General features: G+C 39.5%; 1 pseudogene; it reads right to left on the bottom strand.

Annotated features, from left to right (window-relative positions):
- The window catches only part of LOC119515496, a 132,191-nt pseudogene that overhangs the window by 95,792 nt on the left and 16,928 nt on the right, over positions 1–19,471 (bottom strand).

The raw sequence follows: 19,471 nt of genomic DNA, 5'->3' as shown, positions 1-19,471 counted from the left end.
CAGAGAAGAAAGCAAAAATATTTTCTTTACAGACAAATACAAACATAATCATAACAAAATGAGGAGGAAATATTCATGTCATCATAGTCCTCGTTTCTGTAACTGGTCACGTAGCCGTAGTTCATATTTATCACGACCTTCTTCCACTACCCATTCCATGTTCCCTTTACCCTCAGCAAGCACTTCAGCTGGCCATGGTTCTTTGCTTGGTGGGGTGACCCAAACCTTCATTCCTGAAGTTTCTTGGCCATTGGTAGTCCTGCCTGGATTGGGTTGTTGCAGTTTTCCATTGACTTGAATCACGGGGCATGGTAGTACTAAGAGACACCCTAGGGGATCTCCTGTATTCCAGGAAAACTCTTCTTTACTTCCATTGTGTAGTTGCAGTGCTATTTCCCCTTGATAGTCAGGATCAATCACCCCAGCCAGTATAGTAATCCCCTTACTTGCCTGTTGATTCAGAGGCATAAGAAGCCCAAAGTGGCCAGGTGGCAGTCTTAACTTCTAGTTCAATGGGATTATTGTTGTGTTTCCTGGTGGAAGCACTCCTCCTTTTGGAACAAAGACTTGTAGACCAGCAGAGCTTAAACTTGCAGGGACAGGAAGCAAAAATTTCCCTAGTGGATCACTAGGAGTGATAGTGAGTGGTGCTACTCCTGTTTCCACCCCTGGATTCCTGGACCCATGAATCCTGGCTATGGGAGAAACAGCACCATAGAGTGGACACTGATTCAGAGCATACACAGCCTCCTGGAGAACACTGCCCCAACCCTGCAAGGTATTGCCCCCTAGTTGGCGCCGTAATTGAGTCTTCAATAGGCCATTCCACCGTTCTATCAACCCAGCTGCTTCTGGATGATGAGAACATGGTAAGACCACAGAATTCCATGAGCATGTGCCCATCCCCTCACTTCATTTGCTGTGAAGTGGGTTCCTTGGTCCGAAGCAATGCTGTGTGGAATACCATGACGGTGGATGAGGCATTCTGTAAGTCCACGTATCGTAGTTTTGGCAGAAGCATGTCGTGCAGGGAAGGCAAACCCATATCCGGAGTATGTGTCCATTCCAGTAAGAACAAATCACTGCCCTTTCCATGATGGAAGTGGTCCGATGTAATCAACCTGCCACCAGGTAGCAGGCTGATCACCCCGAGAAATGGTGCCATATTGGGGACTGAGTGTGGGTCTCTGCTGCTGGCAGATTGGACACTCAGCAGTGGCTATGGCAAGGTCAGCCTTGGTGAGCGGAAGTCCATGTTGCTGAGCCCATGCATAACCTCCATCCCTACCACCATGACCACTTTGTTCATGAGCCCATTGGGCAATGACAGAGTTGCTGGGGAAAGAGGCTGATTGGTATCCACCAAACGGGTCATTTTATCCACTTGGTTATTAAAACCTTCTTCTGCTGAAGTCACCCTCTGGTGAGCATTCACATGGGACACAAATATCTTCATGTTGTTTGCCCACTCAGAAAGGTCTATCCACATACCCCTTCCCCAGACTTCTTTGTCACCAATCTTCCAATCATGTTCCTTCCAAGTCCCTGACCATCCAGCCAAACCATTAGCAACAGCCCAGGAATCAGTATACAGACGCACCTCTGGCCAGTTCTCCTTCTAAGCAAAGTGAACAACCAGGTGCACTGCTCGAAGTTCTGCCCACTGGGAGGATTTCCCCTCACCACTGTCCTTCAGGGATATCCCAGAAAGGGGCTGCAGTGCTGCAGCTGTGCACTTTTAGGTGGTGCCTGCATATCATACAGAACCATCTGTAAACCAGGCCCGAGTCTTCTCTTCCTCAGTCAACTGACTGTAAGGAACTCCCCAAGATGCCATAGCTGTGGGCTGGGAAAGAGAAGGTAAGGTGGAAGGAGTGGGGGCCATGGGCATTTGGGCCACTTCCTCATGTAACTTACTTGTACCTTCAGGACCTGCTCGAGCTCTATCTCGTATATACCATTTCCATTTTATGATGGAGTGCTGCTGTGCACGCCCAACTTTATGGCTTGCTGGGTCAGACAACACCCAGCTCATGATAGGTAACTCAGGTCTCATGGTAACTTGGTGGCCCATGGTTAAGCATTCTGTCTCTACCAAGGCCCAGTAGCAGGCCAACAGTTGTTTCTCAAATGGAGAGTAGTTATCTGCAGAGGATGGTAAAGCTTTACTCCAAAATCGTAAGGGCCTGCGTTGTGATTCTCCTATAGGAGCCTGCCAAAGGCTCCAAACAGCATCTCTGTTTGCCACTGACACTTCCAGCACCATTGGATCAGCTGGATCATATGGTCCAAGCGGCAGAGCAGCTTGCACAGCAGCCTGGACCTGTTGCAGAGCCTCATCTTGCTCCGGTCCCCATGCAAAACTAGAAGCTTTTCTAGTCACTTGGTAAATGGGCCGGAGTAGCACACCTAAATGAGGAATATGTTGTCTCCAAAACCCAAAGAGGCCAACTAAGCATTGTGCCTCTTTTTTGGTTGTAGGAGGGGCCAGATGCAGCAGCTTATCCTTCACCTTAGAACGAGTATCTCGACAGGCCCCACACCACTGGACACCTAGAAATTTTACTGAGGTGGAAGGCCCCCGTATTTTTGTTGGATTTATCTCCCATCCTCTGCCACGCAAACACCTTACCAACAAATCTAGAGTAGTTGCTACTTCTTGCTCACTAGGTCCAATCAACATGATATCATCAATATAATGGACCAGTGTGATGTCTTGTGGGAGGGAGAAATGATCAAGATCCCTAAGGACAATATTATGACATAGGGCTGGAGAGTTGATATAACCCTGAGGTAGCACAGTGAATGTAAACTGCTGGCCTTGCCAGCTGAATGCAAACTATTTCTGGTGGTCCTTGCTGACAGCAATTGAGAAAAAAACATTTGCCAGATCAATAGCTGCATACCAGGTACCAGGGGATGTGTTGATTTGCTCAAGCAATGATACCACATCTGGGACAGCAGCTGCAATTGGAGTCACCACCTGGCTAAGCTTGCAATAATCCACAGTCATCCTCCAAGACCCATCTGTTTTCTGCACAGGCCAAATAGGAGAGTTGAATGGGGATGTGGTGGGAATCACCACCCCTGCATCCTTCAAGTCCTTAAGAGTGGCATTAATCTCTGCAATCCCTCCAGGAATCTGGTATTCCTTCCGGTTCACTACTTTGCTAGGCAGGGGCAGCTCTAGTGGCTTCCATTTGGCCTTTCCCACCATAATAGCCCTCACTCCAGGAGTCAGGGAACCAATGTGAGGATTCTGCCAGTTGCTGAGTATGTCTATTCCAATTATGCATTCTGGCGCTGGGGAAATAACCACAGAATGGGTCCAGGGACCCACTGGACCCACTGTGAGATGGATCTGGGCTAAAACTCCATCAATCATCTGACCTCCATAAGCCGCAACTCTGACTGGTGGACCAGAGTGACATTTTGGGTCTCCGGGAATTAATGTCACTTCTGAGCCAGTGTCTAATAATCCACGAAATATCTGATCATTTCCTTTTCCCCAATGCACAATCACCCTGGTAAAAGGCCGTAGATCCCCCTGGGGAAGGCTGGGAGGAAGATTAACAGTATAAATTTTTGGCAGTGTGACAGGGTCCTTCTCCAAGGGTACCCGGCCTTCCCTTCATTCAAGTGGCTCTGGATCTGTAAACTGTCTTAAGTCTGGGAATTGATTAAGGGGCCGTGACACTCTGTTTTTGTAATTCAAGGGAGACTTTTGTTCACGTGACCTAGAATTCTTCTGCTTATATAGTTCAAACAAGAATTTAGTCGATTGCCCATCTATTTTACTACTTGGTACGCCATGATCCACTAGCTAACGCCATAAGTCTCTGCAAGTCATATTATTTTGATTGCTGCTTTGAGCCTGTTTTCCATTATGGTAGCCATGCCCACCTTGTCTGTGGCGATTAACCGCAGCCACTTGGCTTCTGCTGACTCGGGACCCGATTATCCCCATTGTGTTTAAGGATTCCAGTTCAGTGACAGCAGTTCCTACAGTAATATCTGACCTACAGAGAAGGGCAACTACAGAGCTCTTCAGGGATGATGGAGCTGGTTTCACAAATTTATTCCTTACAGTCCTGGTAAAAGGTGTGTCCTCTGGACATTCCAGGTCTTCCATGATAAATCCACTCTAACATTCCAATCTCTCTAAGCCTTTGAATCCCTTCCTCCACATTATACCAGGGCAGTTCTGGCATTTCAACCTCTGGTAATGCTGGCCACCTTTTGATCCATGTTTCAGCCAGCCGTCCAAACAAACTGTTAACGCCCTTTCTAACCCCTCGAGCTACAACATTGAATGCAGAATCTCTGCTTAGTGGGCCCATATCAGTAAATTCAGCCTGATCCAACCTTATATTCCTTCCACCATTATCCCACACTCTCAATATCCATTCCCACACATATTCCCCTGGTTTCTGTCTGTATAAGTTGGAAAATTCATACAGTTCTTTTGGAGTATAGCGTACTTCCTCATGGGTCACACTTTGTACCTCACCCTGTGGGGCTTATTGGGACTTGAGCCTAGTTATAGGTCTTGAAGCAAAAACTGGTGGTGGGGGTGGGTCATGAAAAGAGTTAGAATTATCTCTCCTCCTAGACCCTTACCCTTTTCTTCCCCTTTTGGAACACCAATGAGTCTTATATTTGGATGTTTTATATTATCTATCATATCCCTGAGGTCCGTTTCAATTTTTTTTATTTTTTTCCCCATTCTTTCTTTTATGCTTTCATTTTCCATTCTGTCATCTTCCAGGTCACTGATTCATTGTTCAACTTCCTCTAGTCTTCTACTATGAGTATCCAGAATCTTTTCAATTTGGTCAACAGTTTCTTTAATTTCCATAAGATCATCTATTTTTTTATTTAGTCTTGCAATGTCTTCTTCATGCTCTTCTAGGGTCTTCTTGATATCCTTTGTATCCCATACTATGGTCTCATTGTTCATCTTGAGTTCTTTGATTAGTTGTTTTATGTACTTTGTCTCTTCTGAATTTTTGATTTGGGTGCTTGTGCTTGGGTTATCCATATTGTCTGTTTTTTTTCATATGCTTTATAATTTTCTGTTGTTTTTGGCCGCTTGGCATTTGCTGAACTTGATAGGGTTCTTTTAGGATTTGTAGACCATTGAAGTCCTTATCTCTAATTTATCAGATCTCCAGCTTCATGGAGTACACTTTCTCTAACTAACCAGAAGGTGGCATCCATGAGCCACCTGTTCTCCACAAGCCAGTTCTCCCCTGCCTTGCCTTTGTGGTGAGTGGGGGAGTGAGTCTTGTGGGGTCCAATTGGTGTACCAAGCTTGCGTGTGTAGTTTGTGTTGCCCGCCCTGTATATGGGGCGTGTGTCTGGTCAGTCAGGGAGGGGGGGTGGCTCTAACAATCAAATCTCCCTGGAGTTTTAAAGCTGCTGCAATAGTCTAATCCTTCAGTTCAGTCCTACTACCGTTTGTCTCTGCCACTGACCCACAAGTCCTTGGTTTTGGCTTATGGCTCCTGAGACTTGCAAGTGGGTCCCTCTTCCAGGCCGTGCACCCCCTGGTCCTCTGTTGAGGGCTGACTGTGCTATGTCACAGGTGAGTGCCATCCCCCCAGGGCAGTTCTGGGCTGCTGGGCTGTGTAGGGAGGCTCCCAGTCTGCTGAAATGATGGCTGAATGGGACTTTGTTAATTCACACTGCTCCACCTTCCCAACTCTGGGACAACCAGCTGAGGGTGCAGGGAAGACTAATGTTCACGCCCCGTTTTGTGGTGTGTGGCTGTTATTTGAAGCACTTCCATCACACTGGGTTGTCTGGGGCAGCTCTGGGCTATGGGGCTGGCAATGGGCAGGAGTGTTTCCTGTCCACCAAGATGATGGCTGTGAGTGGACACCCCCCTTTTCTTGGGAAGTTGTGGTGTTTAGTGAATTTTCTCAGCCACTGGATTATTGCCTTTTGTCTCAGAGCTCTCTTAGTTCTTCTCTTGTCTTGACCTGCCCAAATTGCAAGTCTTTGAGGCTTTCTGTATTGGGCTTCTTAGAGTAATTGTTTTAGAAACAGAAAAAAAAAAAAAGGTTAAAAAAAAAAAGCCCTCCTCACAGATCTAATGGGTTATTGAAATGCTAAGAGGCAAAGCAATTAGGGCCATTAGGAAATATCCAGGGAGCAGAGAGATCAGTTTTTCTTTGGGATTTACATATGAGCCTCAGGGCCTGAGCTCTGCCCTTCCCCTTTCTATGATCACCAGAACTCCAAAAATCCTCTGCTTTTATTTTGGAGCTTTTCTTTGCTGTTTTTTGCTATGCCTGTCTCCTCTCTGCTGGGCTGGCTGCTCTCAGATTCTCTGGTGTCTGGTCTCAGTCTATCTATGGTTGGAGTTTGGATCAGTAGAATGAGTTTCCGATAAGAGCTGCCACTGCAGTTCTCCCTTCTCCTTCCCGGAGCTGACAGCCCCTCCTCCCACGGGACTGAGCCTGGCAGGGAGGGGCGCAGGTCCCCTGGCTGCAAAAACTTACAGATTTCGCTGATCTCAGCAGTTCAGCGTATTCATGAGTGTTGTATGAAGTATGCCCAAAGTCAAATTGCTCTGTGGTGTCCAGTCCACGCAGTTCTGGCTTTCTACCTACTTTCCCAGAGGAGTAACTAAAGCATACAGCTCACCAATCCACCATCTTTGCCCGCCTCCTGCAACAGCTTTAAATCTCCAGGAACACCTGGGTGATTTGATTATTAAATCCACCCCCCTCCCTAACTGCTTAGACACATGCCCCATATGCAGTGTGGGCAACACCATCTACACACGCAAGCTTGGTGCTTCAATTGGACCCCACGAGACTCACACCCCCACTCACCACAAAGACAAAGTGGGGGAGATCTGGCTTTGCAAGGAATAGGTGGCTCATGGACCCCACCTGCTGGTTAGTCAGAGAGAGTGTACTCCACGAAGCTGTAGGTCTGACAAATTAGAGATAAGGGTTTGAATTGGTCTACATATCCTAAAAGAACCCTATCAAGTTAAGGAAATGCCAAGAGGCCAAAAACAACAGAAAACTTTAAAACATATGAAAAAACCAGATGATATGGACAACCCAAGCCCAAACACCCAAATCTAAAGATCACAGGAGACACAGTACTTAGAGTAATTAATCAAAGAACTAAAGATGAACAATGAGAGCATGGCACAGGATATAAAGAACATGAAAAGACCCTAGAAGAGCATAAAGAAGAAATTGCAAGAGTAATAAAAAAATAGACAATTTTATGGAAATAAGAGAAAGTGTTGACCAAATTAAAAAGATTCTGGATACTCATAGTACAAGACTAGAGGAAGCTGAGCAGCAAATCAGTGACCTGGAGGAGGACAGAATAGAAAATGAAAGAACAAAAGAAAGAATGGAGGAAAAGAAATCAAAATGGACCTCAGGGATATGATAGATCATATAAAACTTCCAAATATAAGACTCATTCATGTTCCAGAAGGGGAAGTGAAGGGTAAAGGTCTAGGAAGAGTATTCAAAGAAATTGTGGGGAAAACTTTCCAAATCTTCTAGACACTATAGATACACAAATCATAAATGCCCAGCAAATTCCAAATAAAATAAATCCAAATAAACCCACTCTGAGAAATATTCTGATCACACTGTCAAATATGGAAGAGAAGGAGCAAGTTCTGAAAGCAGCAAGAGAAAAGCAATTCACCACATACAAAGGAAACAGCATAAGACTAAGTAGTGACTACTCAGCAGCCACCATAGAAGCAAGAAGGCAGTGGCATGACGTATTTAAAATTCTGAGAGAGAAAAATTGGCAACCAAGAATTCTTTATCCAGCAAAGCTCTCCTTCAAATTTGAGGGAGAGCTTAAATTTTTCACAGGCAAATGCTGAGAGAATTTGCTAACAAGAGACCTGCCCCACTGGAGATACTAAAGGGAGCCGTACCAACAGAGAAACAAAGAAAGGAGACAGAGATATGGATAAAGGTTCAGTACTAAAGAGATTCAGTATGGATACATTAAAGAACATTAAGAGAGAGAGGGGAAAAAATATATCTGACAAACATAAACCAAAGGATAAGAAGGCTGATTCAAGAAATGCCTTCACAGTAATAATATTGAATGTAAATGGATTAAACTCCCAGATCAAAAGATATAGATTCGCAGAATAGATCAAATAAAATGAACCATCAATATGTTGCATACAAGAGACTCACCTTAGACACAGGGACACAAAGAAATTGAAAGTGAAAGGGTGGAAAAAAATATTTCATGCACGCTACAGCCCAAAGAAAGCAGGTGTAGCAATATTAATCTCAGATAAAATAGACTTTAAATGCAACGATGTTATGAGAGACAAAGAAGGCCACTACATACTAATAAAAGGGGCAATTCAACAAGAAGAAATAACAATCATAAATGTTTATGCACCCAATCACGGTGCCACAAAATACATGAGAGAAACACCGGCAATACTAAAGGAAGCAATTGATGTTTCCACAATAATTGTGGGAGACTTCAACACATCACTCTCTCCTATAGATAGATAAACCAGACAGAAGAACAATAAGGAAATTGAAAACCTAAACAATCTGATAAATGAATTGGATTTAACAGGCATATATAGAACATTATATCCCAAATCACCAGGATACACATTCTTCTCTAGTGCTCATGGAACTTTCTCCAGAATAGATCATATGCTGGGACATAAAACAAGTCTCAATAAATTTAAAAAGATTGAAATTATTCAAAGCACATTCTCTGACCCCAGTGGAATACAATTAGAAGTTAATAACCATCAGAGACTTAGAAAATTCACAAATACTTGGAGGTTAAACAACGCGCTCCTAAACAATCAGTGGGTTAAAGGAGAAATTGCTAAATATATAGGGATGAATGAAAATGAGAGCACAACATACCAAAACCTATGGGATGCAGCAAAAGTGGTACTGAGGGGGGAATTTATAGCACTAAATGCATACATTAAAAAGGAAGAAAGAGCCAAAATCAAAGAACTAATAGATCAACTGAAGGAGCTAGAAAATGAACAGCAAACCAATCCTAAACCATAGAGAAAAGAAATAACAAGGATTAAAGCAGAAATAAATGACATAGAGAACAAAAAAGCTAAATAACACCAAAAGTTGGTTCTTTGAGAATATCAATGAGATTGACAAGCCCCTAACTAGATTGACAAAACCAAAAAGAGAGAAAACCCAAATAAATAAAATAATGAATGAGAAAGGTGACATTACTGCAGATCCTAAAGAAATTAAAAAAATTTCCTGGAAACATATAAACAACCTAGACTGACTAGAAAAGAAATAAAAGACCTCAACCAACCCATCACAAGCAAAGAGATCCAGTCAGTCATCAAAAAGCTTCCCCCAAATAAATGCCCAGGGCCAGATGGCTTCACAGGGGAATTCTACCAAATTTTACAAAAACAACTGAAACCAATCTTACTTGAACTCTTTCAAAACATCAAAGAAAATGGAACACTACCTAACTCATTTTATGAAGCTAACATCAATCTAATACCAAAACCAGGCAAAGATGCTACAAAAAAGGAAAACTACAGGCCTATCTCCTTAATGAATATAGATGCAAAAATTCTCAACAAAATACTTGCAAATCGAATCCAAAGACACATTAAAAAAATCAAACACATATGACCAAGTGGGGTTCATTTCAGGCATGCAAGGATGGTACAACATAAGAAAATCAATCAATGTATTACAACACATTAACCAATCAAAAAAGAAAAATCAAATGATCATCTCAAAAGATGCTGAAAAAGCATTTGACAAAATCTAACAGCCCTTTTTGATAAAACAATTCAGAAGGTAAGAATTGAAGGAAACTTCCTCAATATGATAAAGAGCATATATGAAAAACGCAGAGCCACCATAGTCCTCAATGGTGAGAGATTGAAAGCCTTCCCTCTAAGATCAGGAACAAGACAAGGATGCCCGCTGTTACCACTGTTATTCAACATTGTGCTGGAAGTGCTAGCTAGGGCAATATGACAAGGCAATGAAATAAAAGGCATCCAAATTGGAAAGGAAGAAGTAAAACTGTCATTGTTTGCAGATGATATGATCTTATATCTGGAAAAACCTTAGAAATCAATGATACAGTTACTGAGCTAATAAACAAATTTAGCAAAGTAGTGGGATACAAGATTAATGCACATAAGTCAGTAATGTTTCTATATGCTAGAAATGAACAAACTGAAGAGACACTCAAGAAAAAGATACCATTTTCAATAGCAACTAAAAAAAATCAAGTACCTAGGAATAAACTTAACCAAAGATGTAAAAGACCTATACAAAGAAAACTATACAACTCTACTAAAAGAAACAGAAGGGGACCTTAAAAGATGGAAAAATATTCCATGTTCATGGATAGGAAGGATAAATGTCATTAAGATGTCAATTCTACCCAAACTCATCTACAGATTCAACGCAATCCCAATCAAAATTCCAACAACCTACTTTGTAGACTTGGAAAAGCTAGTAATCAAATTTATTTGGAAAGGGAAGATGCCTCAAATTGCTAAAGACACTCTAAAAAAGAAAAATGAAGTGGGAGGACTTACACTCCCTGACTTTGAAACTTATTATAAAGCCACAGTTTCAAAACAGCATGGCACTGGCACAAAGACTGACATATTGATCAATGGAATCGAATTGAGAATTCGGAGATGGACTCCCAGATCTATGGCCGACTGATCTTTGATAAGGCCCCCAAAGCCACTGAACTGGGACATAGCAGTCTTTTCAACAAATGGGGCTGAGAGAGTTGGATATCCATATCCAAAAGAATAAAAGAGGACCCCTATCTCACCCTACACAAAAGTTTACTCAAAGTGGATCAAAGACCTCAATATAAAAGACAGTACCATAAAACTCCTAGAAGATAACGTACGGAAACATCTTCAGGACCTTGTATTAGGCGGCCCAGTTCGTAGACTTTACACCCAAAACACAAGCAACAAAAGAAAAAATAGATAAATGGGAGCTCCTCAAGCTTAGAAATTTCTGTACCTCAAAGGAATTTGTCAAAAAGGTAAAGAGGCAGCCAACTCAGTGGAAAAAATTTTTGGAAACCATGTGTCTGACAAAAGACTGATATCTTGCATATATAAAGAAATCCTACAACTCAATGACAATAGTACAGACAGCCCAATTATACAATGGGCAAAAGATATGAAAAGGCAGTTCTCTGAAGAGGTAATAGAAATGACCAAGAAACACATGAAAAAATGTTCAGCTTCACTAGCTATTAGAGAGATGCAAATTAAGACCACGATGAGATACTATCTCAGACCAATTAGAATGGCTGCCATTAAACAAACAGGACACTATAAATGCTGGAGAGGATGTGGATAAATTAGAGCTCTTATTCATTGTTGGTGGGACTGTATAATGGTTCAGCCAGTCTGGAAATCTGGCAGTTCCTTAGGAAACTAAATGTAGAGTTACCCATCGATCCAGCGATTGCACTTCTCAGTATATACCCGGAAGATCTGAAAGCAGTGACACAAACAGATTTCTGCACGCCAATGTTCATAGCAGCATTATTCACAATTGCCAAGAGATGGAAGCAACCCAAATGTCCTTCAACAGATGAGTGGATAACTAAATGTGGTATATACACACGATGGAATACTACACGGCTGTAAGAAGGAATGATGTCATGAAACATACAACAACATGGATAAACCTTGAAGACATAATGCTGAGTGAAATAAGCCAGGCACAAAAAGAGAAATATATGTTACCACTAATGTGAACATTGAAAAATGGAAAACAAATGGTTTATAATGTAGAATGTAGGGGACTAGTGATAGAGAGCAATTAAGGAAGGGGGAATGATAACCCAATAAGAACAGATAAGCTATTGTGGGTAAATTTAACATTCTGGGAATGCCCAGGAATGACTATGGTATGTTAATTTCTGATGGGTATGATAGGAAAAAGTTCACAGAAATGTTGCTATATTAGGTTATTTTCTTGGAGTAGAGTAGGAAGATGCTGGAAGTAAAGTAGTTATTTTAGGTTAGTTGTCTTTTTCTTACTCCCTTGTTATGGTTTGTTTGAAATGTTTTTTTTTTTTTTATTGTATGCTTTTAAAAAATTTTTTTTTATATAGTTGATTTAAAAAAAAGGGTTAATAAAAAAATGAAAAAAATATGCAGAGTCCTCTTGAGTAGCTGGTGGAGAATGCAGGGGTGTTGGGCTTCCCCACCTCAATGGTTGCTGATGTGCTCACAGACATAGGGGACTGGTGGTTTGATGGGCTGAACCCTCTACCACAAGACTTGTCCTTTGGAAGACTGTTGCTACAAAGGACAGACTAGGCCTCCCTATAATTTTGCCTAAGAGCCTCCTCCCGAATGCCTCTTTGTTGCTCAGATGTGGCCCTCTCTCTCTAGTTAATCCAACTTGGCAGGTGAAATCACTGCCCTCCTCTCTACATGGGATCTGACACCCAGGGGAGTGAATCTCCCTGGTAGCATAGAACGTGACTCCTGGGGAGAAATCTGGGTCCAGCATCGTGGGATGGAGGACATCTTCTTGACCAAAAGGGGGATGTGAAAGGAAATGAAATAAGCTTCAGTGCAGAGAGATTCAAAAGGGAGCAGAAAGGTCACTCTGGTGGGCACTCTTATGCACAATATAGACAACCTTTTTTAGGTTCTAAAAAATTGGAACAGCCAGCAGTAAATACCTGAAACTATCAAACTACAACCCAGAACCCATGAATCTTGAAGACAATTGTATAAAAATGTAGCTTATGAGGGGTGACAATGTGATTGGGAAAGCCATAGGGACCACACTCCCCTTTGTCTAGTTTGTGGATGGATGAGTAGAAAAATGGGGGAAGGAAAAAAACAAAATGAAACAAAACAAAAAAAAAAGGCACCCAATGTTCTTTTTTACTTTAATTGCTCTTTTTCACTTTAATTTTTATTCTTATTATTTTTGTGTGTGTGGTAATGAAAATGTCAAAAATTAATTTTGGTGATGAATGTGCAACTATGTAATGGTACTGTAAACAATTGAATGTATGCTTTGTTTTGTATGACTGCATGGTATGTGAATATATCTCAATAAAATGAATTAAAAAAAAAAATAAAAGAAACCAGGGCCTTGGAGAGAAGGACTAGCAGACATCACCATGTGCCTTCCCATGTGACAGAGGAACCCCAGATGCCAGCAGCCTTTCCTCACAGAGAGTCTCTTCCTCTTGATGCCTTAATTTGGACACTTTCTTGGCCTTACAACTGTAAATTTGTAAACTAATAAATCCCCATTGAAAAAAACAATCCATTTCTGGCATATTGCATTCTGGCAGCTTTAGCAAACCAAAACACTCATGTAAGTGGAATTATGCAATATCTGTCCTTTTCCGTCTGGCTTGTTTGACCCAGCATGTTGTTCTCGAGGTTCATCTGTGTTGTAGCATGTATCAGAACTTCCTTTCCCCAGCTGAAAAATATTCTATTCTTTAAAATAAAACATTTTGTTTATTCATTCAAAAAAAAAAAAGTACTTGCCACATCTTAATGTTCATTATACACATTTGATGCTTATTCATTTCTGAGTACTTACTGGGCTGGGCTTAGTTTACTTGATTTGCCTTTCCCCGTATTAAGCAATTTTTTGGTTATTAAAAAGAAAGATGTACAATTGCCCATTATTATGGCTTCCAGTTATGAACTTATTAATGCTTTCTTGTTTGTTTATAACATTCCTGATAATTTTCATCTTAAATTTTGCCATGAACCCTAACGTGTTTTCCAAAATCACAGTTTCTGCAGAGAACAACATGTTCTATTGGATTCACTTGAAATGGTGTAACAAAGTACTCTTGGAGATATTGTGAGCCAGGTGCAATGTCATGTTCATCTCAGTTAGTTATTGCTCTAACTGCTTTGCCACACTGATACTCAGACTGTACTAAGTAGATGTGACTTATTTGGGCCTCACCTTGCTGGCAAAGCTGATGGAACTGTTTCTCCGCTTGGCTCGATGCATGCTGTTTAACACCACAGTGATGCCCGATTTACTACTCCTTCCATTCACCATGTGGCTCGGTTCCCGGCCCACTATCCCCTGTCTGTCCTTTTCATTCCACTGCTTAACATGATAGCTGGATAGCAGCCTTGGAAGGAGATTCTGCACAGAAGATTTATCATTTTGTGCAGGAGTTCAAGTCAAAATCTATTTCAAAACTTCGGGGCTGTAAAGATGAAGTCATAGATTGCTTAAAGTTTCTTTAAAGTGTAAGGAGGTGTCATAATCAAAACCAGAACTTGATAAATTAACCTGTAAATACGAAGCCTAATTATACTTGTTCTTAAAATATTGATGATAGCATAGCATACTAAAATTTACTGAGTATTTATTGTACTATTTGCTCCAAACATTTTACATACACTATCCCATTTTAATCCTCACAATAGTTCTATACACTTTTTTAATCCTTGGTTTTCAGATAAGGCACAGGAAAATTAAGAAACAGGCCCAGCATCACTCAATTACTAGTTAGTGAAGTCATGATTTGAACTCAGACAAATCTGACTGCAGACTCCATAGCTTTTAATCACCATGTTGCTGACAGAAAGGGGAAGTCAGAGGTAACTAAACAAACTCTTCACAGGTAAAAGGACATAATATTCCAATCTCCAGGTGTCTCTTAGGGTCAACTTAATTGATTACAAATCATCAGCCTTAACAACTTTCATTTGTGGATGTGGCAGTTTTAATGTCTTTAGAAACAATTTCTTACTCTTTTGTTCAATAGATGTTGGTTGAACAAGCATCTGCAAAGCCCCATGCAAAGGTACAGATATGACACAAAGTAAAAGAAAAGCCACATTCCTTGCATGAAATTTCTCCCTCAGAAAAGAATCAGGCATGGGAATAATTCAATGAAGTACAATGTGGTAAATGTTATAATGCAGGCATACAAAAAGTATAGGGGTGGGGAAATGTGACCACTCCACTTGGATTTATGGTAATACATCAACATATTCTGATGTTCAACTATGTTTCTCAGCAATATAGTTACTCTGAAAAGAATTCAAAACACCGTGTCTTTGGTGTGACTGTGGGATTTTGAAAACTTTGTGGCTCACACTCTCTTTATCCAAAGTGTGGATGGATCAGTAGGAAAATGGGAACAAAAATTAAATGAATAATAGGGGTGATGGGAAGGATGGGATATTTTGGGTGTTCTTTTTTACTTTAATTTCTATTCTTATTTTAATTTTTATTTTTTTGGAGTCATGAAAATGTTCAAAAATTGATTGTGGTCATGAATGCACAACTATATGATCGTACTGTGAACAATTGATTTTACACTGTGGATGATAGTATGGTATGTGAAAATATCTCAATAAAACTGAATTAAAAAATTTAAAAAATAAAAAAAAAATAGATGGTGGGGAAGAAATCCTGCAGTAATGCAGATGCCAATATACACATGTCTGTAGCAACTGGGTGGATGTGTCCATGGCATATAAAAGGAGTAGTCATATTAGGATCATTATTAGAGTCCTTTCATCCACATCTCCTTTTGCTTCTAACGTATCACTTCAAGGTGGCAAAGGAACTGAAGTTCTGAAGTTCAGCATCTTGTCCAAGGTCACCCAATTAGCAAATGAAGAATACAACATTTAAAGCGTAGTTCTTCCAATTTCACACAAACGTTTTGTTACATCAATAAGCCCTGTCTTCCATTAAAAGCTGTTTTCAATTTTTATTTTAAAAAGACTATGTGTCAATGTTTTCATTATTTTGTCTGTCTTGGAATTTTGGGTAGGAAGAGTAAGAAACATACAGTGAACATGCTTAAGGCCCATGTAAGGTCTTCCTGAGGATTGCTAGCTATGTAGTAAGTTTGACAGTGTGATTCTGAATATGTGTATTTTGGAAAAGATAACACACTGCTTGTATGCTTCTTAAAATGGCACATATTTAAGAACATATGAAACAATGGTCAACTAATTTTCAATAAGGGTACCAAGACCATTTTAATGGAGAAACAAAGAAAAATATTTTCAACAAATGATGCCGGAGCAACTGAAAAACCACCTACAAAAAGAATGAAGTTTGACTCCTAGCTCACATTATATACAAAAATTAACTCAAAATGGATCATAGACCTAAATGGAAGAGCTGAAACTATAAAACTCTTAGAAGAAAACACAGGGACAAACCTTCATGACCTTGGGTTTAGCAATGGGTTCTTAGATATGACACCGAAAGCACAAGAGCAAAAAAAAAAAAAAAAAAAAAAAAATCAATAAATTGAATTTCATGAAATTAAAATTGTTTGCATGTCAAAAGACACAAGAAAGTAAAAAGACAACTCAAAGAATATGAAAAAATATTTGCAAAACATATATCTGATAAGGGACTTGAGTCTAGAATATATAAAGAAGTCTTACAACTAAATAATGAAAAGACAAATATCCCAATTTAAAAATGGGCCAGGTTGTGAATAGATATTTCTACAAGGAAGATACACAAATGGCTAATAAGCACATTAAAAAACACTTGGAATTATTATTCATCAGGGAAATGCAAATCAAAACCACAATGAGATACCACTTCACACTCACTAGGATAGCAAGGATAAAAATGTTAGATAATAACACATTGATGAGGGTGTGGAGAAACTGGAACCCACATATGCTGCTGGTGAGAATTAAAAGGGTAAGCAGTTTTGAAAACCAGTTTGGCAGTTGCTCAAACAATTAAATATAGTTATCACATGACCCAGCTATTCAACTTCTAACACATACCCAAGAAAAAAAAAAGCATATGTCCAAACAAAAGCTTGTACGTATATGTTTATAGCAACATTATTCATGATAGCACAAAGGTGGTAACAACCCAAATGTCCATCTCTTATGGTTAAACAAAATGTGGTAAAACCATACAATAGACCATTATTTGGCCATGAAAATGGAGTACTGATACATGTTACAACATAAATGAACCTTGAAAACATAATGCTAAGTGAAAGATACCAATCACAAAGACTACATAGAATATGATTCCATTTATATGGAATATCCAGAATATGCAAATTTATAAAGGCAAAGTAAGTTAGTGGTTGCTTAGGGCTGATACAGGATAGGGGCTAAGAGGGTGATAGGCAAAAGGTATGGAGTTTCTTTTTGAGGTGATGAAAATGTTCTAAAAATGATTGTAGTATTAGTTGCATGTATTTGTCAATATACTAACATCCAATGACATATGCTTTAAATTGGTGAACTGTATAGAATATGAAGTATATCTCAATAGAGCTTTTTAAAAAAGAATATATGAAACAAATCAGTTCTCTCTCACTAAAAATTATGCCTTCAAATCTTTAATCTTTAAAATATCTTGGCCAGTTTTTTCTCATATATATATCCTAAATGTCTCTGACTTTTCAATATCAGATCCAAATATCCATGTTCAAACTTCTGCAGTTGGATTTGAACCTCAAAACTGCCACAGTTCTATCAGTTTAACTCCTTAGGGAGCTGAAGGGAACTCAAATTCTGCATTAATTGACATTTAGCATTACTACTTGTGTTTCTCCTGCCAGATAATAATAGCTATGAACCGTTGCTAACACTTACTGAGCATTTTCTTTATGCCATATAGCGTGCAAAGCAATTTTCTCATTTCACCTCATTAATTTTCACAACTAAGCCGTATAGAATATTATCTTCATTTATAGATAAGGACACTGATGCTCAAAGAAGTGAAGTAACTCTTCCAAGATAAGACAGTAATTGATCAGACAGGATCAAATCAAGTGTGCCTGACTCTGTAGCCCATATTACATAGTGCATGGTGGGAAATGAGAAAGACAGACAGAAAGAAAGGGAGGGGAGGGGGAGAAAGATAGGGAAGGAGCAGGGGGGGAGGAAGGAAAGAAATAGTACACTTAAAAATACAAACCCCACATAATAATGCAGAAAGGTGTTTACTTTAAAGAACATTTACAGTGTTTCTAAGGAATGAGAAATAATGATTTCTTCTTGTATAACATAGAGAATTAGTCTTGTTTTCTAGCCCCTGAAGATGTAATTTTGTATTATGCTTCTTTTTAAGCAATTTTTATTCTTAAGGGGAACTGAAGTGATTTGTACAATAGCAAACAGCTGTGCAACAATCCAAAACAGCAAGAGAATTCTGTACACATGTAGGAAACTTGTGGCCATGAGTGAAAATAATGTGGTGCTTGTATCAGCTGTTGATGTGTAAAATTGTAAGGCTGATCACTGGGTCTGGACATTCCTAGTCATGCCTTCAGTTTTCCTTTGAATGTTGAGGAGGTAAATTCATATTTACTAAACGTTTCCTGGGCTGGCTGTTTAAGGTAATTTTCACGCAAAAAAAATACTCATTTACTGCACTTAGAAAAGCTTTTGTTGAAGGTCTTACTATCTCCATTTTACTAAAGAGAAAAGAGAGATCCTACATCTAGAAAACAATAGAACCAGGAATCAAAAGTATGTTTCTCTGACTTCAAAATAAGCCAGACACAAAAGGACATATGTTGTATGATTCCACTTACATGAAATGTCTAGATGGGCAGATTCACAGAGCTGGAAGGTGGATTAGTGATTATTAGGGACTGAAGGAGGATGAAATGGAGAGTTACTGCTTATTAAGTACAGAGTTTCTGTTTGAGATGATGGAAAAGCTTAGGTAAGGGATAGTGGTGACATTAGTACAACATTGTAAAAGTAATTATTTCCACTGAATTTCACACTTAAAAATAGTTAAAATGGAAACTTTATGTCACAATAAAATTTTAAAAATGAAAATATAAGTAAATGAGGACTCTGGGTAGTGGTTGCACTTGATTATAAATCATGGAGTTGTACACATAAACCTTGTGTACTTCTGTGTGTCTAAAATATTATTGACCAATATTTGTTCAATAAGGTAATTAAATATTTCAATACAAAGTTTGTAAAAATGAAGTGGGGACCAAAAATTATGGGTTCTGGGCAAGTTAGGTTTTAAAAAGATGTAGTTTTCATCATGAATGTCTGAGTAAAATGAACTGTACAAAATACATATTGCATGAGAAAAATGGATTTTGAGTTAATTAATGGAGTTAAGACTGGTTTGTCAAAAGAAGAGCAGTTTCTTTGGGAATACTTTCAATAAAGTAAGACTACTTAAAAAATAAATAAAACCCATATGTGATCCAGATTACAACTTGACTTTGACTTCCATTTTAAATTCCAGTCCATCAGGCAGCTTTCTGTCACTGAACTTCCTTTGTTCCACAGTCCTCATACTCCTTTATTTGGAAATCTACAAAGCCTTTCTTTTAACAAACTTCTCTTATCTAAATACTTTTTCTTAATATTAATATCTTTAATAAGCAATCTTGCTCTAGCCAGCCAACTTGAGGCTATAGAAGCACAGAAGGGAGCCTTTGAATGAGACTAGAA

Source organism: Choloepus didactylus, chromosome 1 (assembly GCF_015220235.1).
Source record: "Choloepus didactylus isolate mChoDid1 chromosome 1, mChoDid1.pri, whole genome shotgun sequence".
Lineage (NCBI taxonomy): Eukaryota > Metazoa > Chordata > Mammalia > Pilosa > Megalonychidae > Choloepus > Choloepus didactylus.
Note: the sequence above shows the minus strand (reverse complement) of the source record. Positions and strands in the feature narration are given on the sequence as shown.